The sequence below is a fragment of the Phascolarctos cinereus genome, unplaced genomic scaffold (assembly GCF_003287225.1).
Source record: "Phascolarctos cinereus isolate Bilbo 61053 unplaced genomic scaffold, phaCin_HiC Scaffold_5;HRSCAF=322, whole genome shotgun sequence".
NCBI classification, from domain to species: Eukaryota; Metazoa; Chordata; class Mammalia; order Diprotodontia; family Phascolarctidae; genus Phascolarctos; species Phascolarctos cinereus.
Window position 1 is genome coordinate 473,885,712 of NW_027555958.1, and position 6,345 is coordinate 473,892,056.

The window sequence follows — 6,345 nt, forward strand, 5'->3', positions numbered from 1 at the left end:
TTCCAGGTAGTTTTCCTTTATGATTTCCTGAAAGATACTGCCAGGCTTTTTTTTTTTCATCATGACTTTCAGGTAGTCCAATATTTTTTAAATTGTCTCTCCTGATCGATTTTCCAGGTCGGTTGTTTTACTGATGAGGTATTTTACATTTTCATCTTTTTTCATTTTTTTGTTTCTGTTTGACTGATTTTTGCTCTCTCATAGAGACGTAAGTTTCCATTTGTCCAATTCTAGTTTTTAACATACTGTTTTCTTCTGGTAATTTGTGTATGTCCTTCTTCAATGTGCCAATTGTGTATTTTAGGGACTTGGTTTCTTCAGTGTACTCTTCTATTAGTTTTTGTCCTTCCTTCTTCAGTTGGCCATCTGTGTTTTTTAGGGACTTGTTTTCTTCAGTGTATTTTTTTTCCCAATTGGCCAATTGCATTTTTGAAGGACTCTCCTACTTCCCTCATTGGACTATAAAAGTCCTTCTTGAGCTCTTCTAAGAAGGCTTTTTGGGCTTCAGACCAGTTCGTATTCCCTTCTGTTGTTGCAGATGTGAGTTTGTTGACAATGTTGTCCTCTTCAGATTTTCTGTCTTAATCTTCACTCTTCTCATAATATGTATCTGTGGTATGTTCCTTTTTACTCATGTTTCTTTATTCCCTGGCCTTTAAAGACACTGAGCTCTCCTGCTGGAGTATAGAGGCCACTGACCCAGGCTTCTTGTGTTGGGAGCCCAGAGCTTAGTCACTGGCTTTGTGTGCTGGGGCCTCTTATGTTGGCAATTGGAGGCTGTAGGTTTCTGTCAGATTATCTCATGTTGGGCTGGAATCAGCAAGGCTGGAACTTTCAGGCAATTGTAGGTTGCCTGCTTTTCCTTTCCTGTAGCTTTCTTCAGCGCCTTTTAGATGGGTGCTGCAGGATGTGTTTTTCTTCCTGGGGCTGATTGCAATGCTGTCTCCCTCATTTCTGCTAATGCACTGGGAGATTCCTTTGTGGTAGAGTGCTGTGACACCTGGTGGTTTTCTGAGCTGGTTTCCACCGGTTCCCCACCCTCACTGAGGCACTCAGAGGTCCAGGTGTTGGAGTTTGCCTGTTGTACCACCTGGGCTTCAGGATTTCTTCAGAATTGGTGGCTGCAGGGCTCTGACAACTTACCCAGTGTTGGGCTGGAACCAGCAAGGCTGGGGCTTTAGGTTGCTTTCTTCACCTCCTTTCAGATGAATGCCACAGAGTACTTATCCACCTGGGGCCCCTTGTAGTTCTGCCTCCTTTATTTTTGCTGAGGCACTGGGAGACCCGTTTGCTGGGCTGCTGCACTGCTGCTCCCCGACTTTCTTCTACTTCAGCTGTTCCAGGGTTTTTTTCTGCGGTGATATTTTCTGGATTTTCAGAGGTTGATAGGGGAGCCTGGAGCAACTACCTTTTCACTTTGCCATCTTGGCTGCCGGAAGTGGAGTAGTAAAGTTTAATTTTAAAAGGCAGTACACATTAAGGAAAACAACCTTCTAGTGGTGGAATCATTTCATGATTGCGTCAAGTAGCACAATGCAAAAATTGCAAAGTGCATGGTAATTTTTTTTTTTCCAAATTGATTTTATTGATAAATTTTTTTTTATATCTTCCTGTATTTACCCCTCACATCTCCAAGTGAGCCATTCCTTGTGATTTTTTTTCAAAGGAAAAGAAGATAAATGATAAATTTAATCTCTTTTCAACATTTAATGTTATATACAATACTCTTTATTTTCTACCCTCTATGCTGCTTTTGGACTTCTTTGGACATCACCACCCTATCTTCCTTCCCCAGGAAACTCATTATCTGGAAATCCCATTATCCTGAAAGATTGAATCTACCTGCTGTTCACATCTCATCAGTACTCTCTTCTCTGTCAGTGGACCCTCTAGTTGATGGGCAGGGCCAAAGGATCCAGGGCCTCTATTTAAGGAGGGGACCAAACACAGTATTCTCCAGTTTCCCACCAGCTACTCTGCTTTTGGATTAATGCTCTCACACCATCCCTATCTTCCCTCCCATATTTTCAGTTTCCTTTTTATATTGTCTTCTCTCATTAGGTTACAAGATTCTTGAAGGCAGGACTTTCTTTCTTGTTTTATCTATCTCTTCTTGTATTCATATTTCCAATGTTTAGCAATGCCTGAAACATAGTAGGCAGTTAAAAATGTTTAGTGAATAACTGTTCCTCCCCATGGCCATCTCTTCCCTCTTCCATCTACATCTCCATTTACTGAATTTTAAGCAGCCTATTGAGACCTAGTCTCCAGAGTTGTATAAAAAAATGCTTTGATAGATTTACAGGCATATACATTACGGAAAGATCTGTAAAACATCTTTAAATTCTTACATATGTTCTTTCTGTCATGCTTGCACTCTATTCCCTTCCCTTCTCCATCCTCATGTCTTCAAATCATATGTGACCTTCAAAGTTCACCTCAAAAGCCAACTACTCTGTGAACTCAGACCTCCTCTCAGTCTTTCCCCCTCACCCATATCTCTTCAAAAGTGATTGTCTCCTCCTCCAATTTCTCCTTTCCTTGGAAATTTGAAGGACTTGCAACCTACTCTCTTATGTTATATTTACTTAAAGAAAATTTTTCATCTCCCTTTTTGTGTTGTACAGTCATTTTCTGTAATGTCCAGCTCTTCATGACTTCATTTGTGGTTTTCTTGGCAAAGATACTCGTTTGACATTTCCTTCACCAGATCATTTTACAGATGAGGAAACTAAGGCAAACAAGGTAAGATGACTTAGCCAAGGCCAAATGGCTAGTAAGTGTCTGAGATTGGATTTGACCTCATTACCATCAATGTTGATCGCAACCCTAGTGCTCTGTCCACTCACTATGCCGCAAACTCTGACCTTTTTTTGGTTTTTTTTGGTCATTGTGTGTCCTTTGTTTACCAAGAAGATAGCATAGTGTCTTGACTTACTTGAGACAGAGTTGCATAACGTCTTTAGCCTCACTCTCTCTTTCAGAGTCATTGAAGTCCAGTGTCAAGACAAAAGCCAAGATTACTGGAGATGACCTGGGATGTAGTGGATGACCTTGGCTTCTTTAATGTCTGACCACCCTCTAAGCTTCAGCCACTTTTATTGTACCTGGAACAAATTAGTCTCATCCTGGGGAAGTCTTCCCATACTTGGGGTAGACATTCCACTAATTCACCAATAGGTAGATTTGAGGCCTGCCAGTTACCCACAACTTGGTTTAACCCATCTGCCAAGACGGCTTACTGGGTTGTGGCCACATGTGTACTTCTTGGAGCCACATGTGAGATTTGAGTGCCAGGTACACAATGAAGGTGGTTGAGAGCCCTAAAAATGGCTCAGTAGGCCCTAACATAAACAATGCTAGTCCTGCTTGAGCACTCCATATGCCACCTCTCTTACTAGAAAGTTGTATAGTCATAGGCTCCTTGAGGACAGGAAGTATGTCTTGTTGACCTTTAAATGTCTCAAAATGATTACATAGTGTCCAAAAACTTGTAGAATCTTATTTTTAATATTCAGTGAATAAATTTCTGAACTAACTTTATTATAATAAATTAATTTGAAATTTTAGCCCATTTATCTTAAAAAAAAAAAAATCAGTACCTAATATCTGTCTGATGGTCAAGGTCAACTGAACTCCATAAATCATCCTGAACAAAATTTTCAGGGTGCTAAGCAACCTAGCAGAGTTCTTTAGGAGTAATAGCTTGTTGAAACTTATTATACACTGGAAAAAAAAAATTAAAGGGATGAACTATTTCACTAAGCTGCTGCATCCCACTGATGATTCTTTTGCCTGTGACACTTATCATCTTTGTGGATATGGATTAGCTGTGTCACTGCCTTGGACCTCCCTTTCCTCACACATAGAGAGCAAGTTGAAACAAATGGCAGGTTCCTTTCCAGCTCTCACTCAAATGATTCTAGAGTTCAGTAGAATACATTATAAAGGACATTTATGGTCAAAAAAGTAAAATAATTCCAACTAGAACTAACTTAGTCTTTTTAAGGTTGGCAAAATGCCATATACGTATTCTATAATTTTATCCATCTCATGAAAGGAAATTGCTTTTATTAATTAATTTTACATATCAGGAAACTGGGGCAGATAGAGGTTAAGTGAGTTACCCAGGTTCACACAACTAGTAAGTGTCCCAGTCTGGGTTTCAATTTAGGTCTTCCTTATTGCAGGTCAAGCTCTCTATCTGCTGTGCCAGGTAGCTGTCCTCATTATATTGACTGGGATCATCACATAAGCAGGGAATAATAGATAGATTGGATTGGGAATTGATGAAATAGCACAAGAAGAGCAAGAAAACCTCCAGTGCATCCAGTAGTTACTCTATGAAGGATTTCCAAAACAGCATTGGCCAGAATGATACTGCCTAAGGAGAAGTGTGTAGGTTTCAATACGTAATGCTGCAGAGTGTACCTCTGCAGATTTGATGATATGATGGGAAGACCTTGATCTTGGAGTCAGAGAACCCACTTCAAAACCCCTCTACTGATATCTTCTGATTGTGTGACCCTGGGTAAATTATTGAGCCTCCATATACCCCAGTTTCCTCAACCAATGAATGAAAGGATTTGATGGGATAGCTGCTTTTACAACTTCAGGCCTACGATCCTATAGCATCACAAAGCAGGATTGAAGTAGACCAGGCAAATAACTGTTCCTCTCTGTAACAGCTCAGCCCTGGCAAAATATTGGCACAGGAATGGTTATGCTTTGACTTAGTCAGGTCCATTCTATGGGCTAACTGATTTCAGGAAATAATTCCCTTAACTATTGCTGTCATTAAATTTGGGTAGGCATAAGAAGCAATTCAAATGTAACTAAAGAAATGATATAATTAAAATGTGACAAAGGTTTGAATATGCCTTCCTTGTATTTAAAAAGCTTTATTTTAATTGCATTGAAATATTGGCTGTTTGTATCTTTTTTTTTTCTTTTCTTGACATTCTATCTCATTCCAAAGCCTGCTGTTGAAATTCAAAGGCACTGTCATATCAATTGGCTTAAACTATGGGATGTGTGTCAATCATTTTTTTAAATGGGTCCCTGTTTTTTAAAAGCAAGTAAGGCAGATTTCTTAATGCCCAGGAATTTGAAATTTTAGGCTATGTGGGCATTATCTACTAGGATTTACAGAGTAGTTTAACTCCCACACCCAACACACACATGCACAATTGGGAACACAGGTGGACAAGTAGCATTGGACTCTGATAACTCCTTCCTAGTCCAGGCAGTCATGAAGCAGTTTATAAATTGTTAATGTGGGGATAAATGGTGAGGACTTTCCCATATCTTTGACCTCTTGATATTCACTACGATGGAGTGGTGCTATCATTATAGAAAGTCACTTTCCTTTTAAAAAATCTGCCTATTTCTTTGCCCATAACTCCACCACCATAAATCTTACTAAATATTTTTTGCATCAACCTCATTTACAAATATGTGCCAATCACTTCTGTGCCCAGCAAGGTATGATTTTAATAAAATAAAAGGAAGAGAAAGAAAAAATATCAAAGAAATTCTGAAAAAAAACAACAACTCACCTACACATGGAATGAATCCCATAACAATTGCGCTCTTCCACATTCATAGCATCCTACCTCTGCATGGAAGGGAAAGAAGCATTCTTTCTCATTTTTTCTCCAGAATCAAATTTTGCCTCCATGCATTTTAGAATAACGTGGTGAACTATCACCCTTTGCAAACCATATGATAATATACTTAGAGAATCCTAGAGAATCACCTAAAAAAATAGTTGAAATAATCAACAATTTCAGCAAAAATGGGGGATTTGAAATAAATCCACAGAAATCATCAGCAATATTACCAAAAAAGTTCAGCAGAATGAGAAATTCTATTTATAATAACTGTGGACAATACAAAATACTTGGGAATCCACCTGCCAAGAATAGCCAGGCACTCTATGAACATGATTACAAAACATTTTTGGACACAAAGAAAGTCAGACTGAAATAATTGGAGATACATTAACTGCTTGTTGGTAGGCCAGGTCAATATGATAAAATAATTCTGTCTAAATTAATTTGCTTATTTAGTGCTATACCATCCAAAGTACCAAAAATATTTTATAAAGCTAGAAAAAAATGTTAGTCAAAATGTTCTAGAAGAAAAAAGAAAGATTGAGAATATCAAGGGAATAAATGTGAAAAACAAATGTGAAGGAAAGTGACGTAGCAGTACCAGGAATCAAACTGTTCTACAAAGCAGTAATCATCAAAGCAATTTGGTACTGGCTAAGAAATAGAGTAGTGGATCAGTGGACTAGATTAGGTACATGATTGCTCAGTCATTCAGATGTGGCCAGCACTT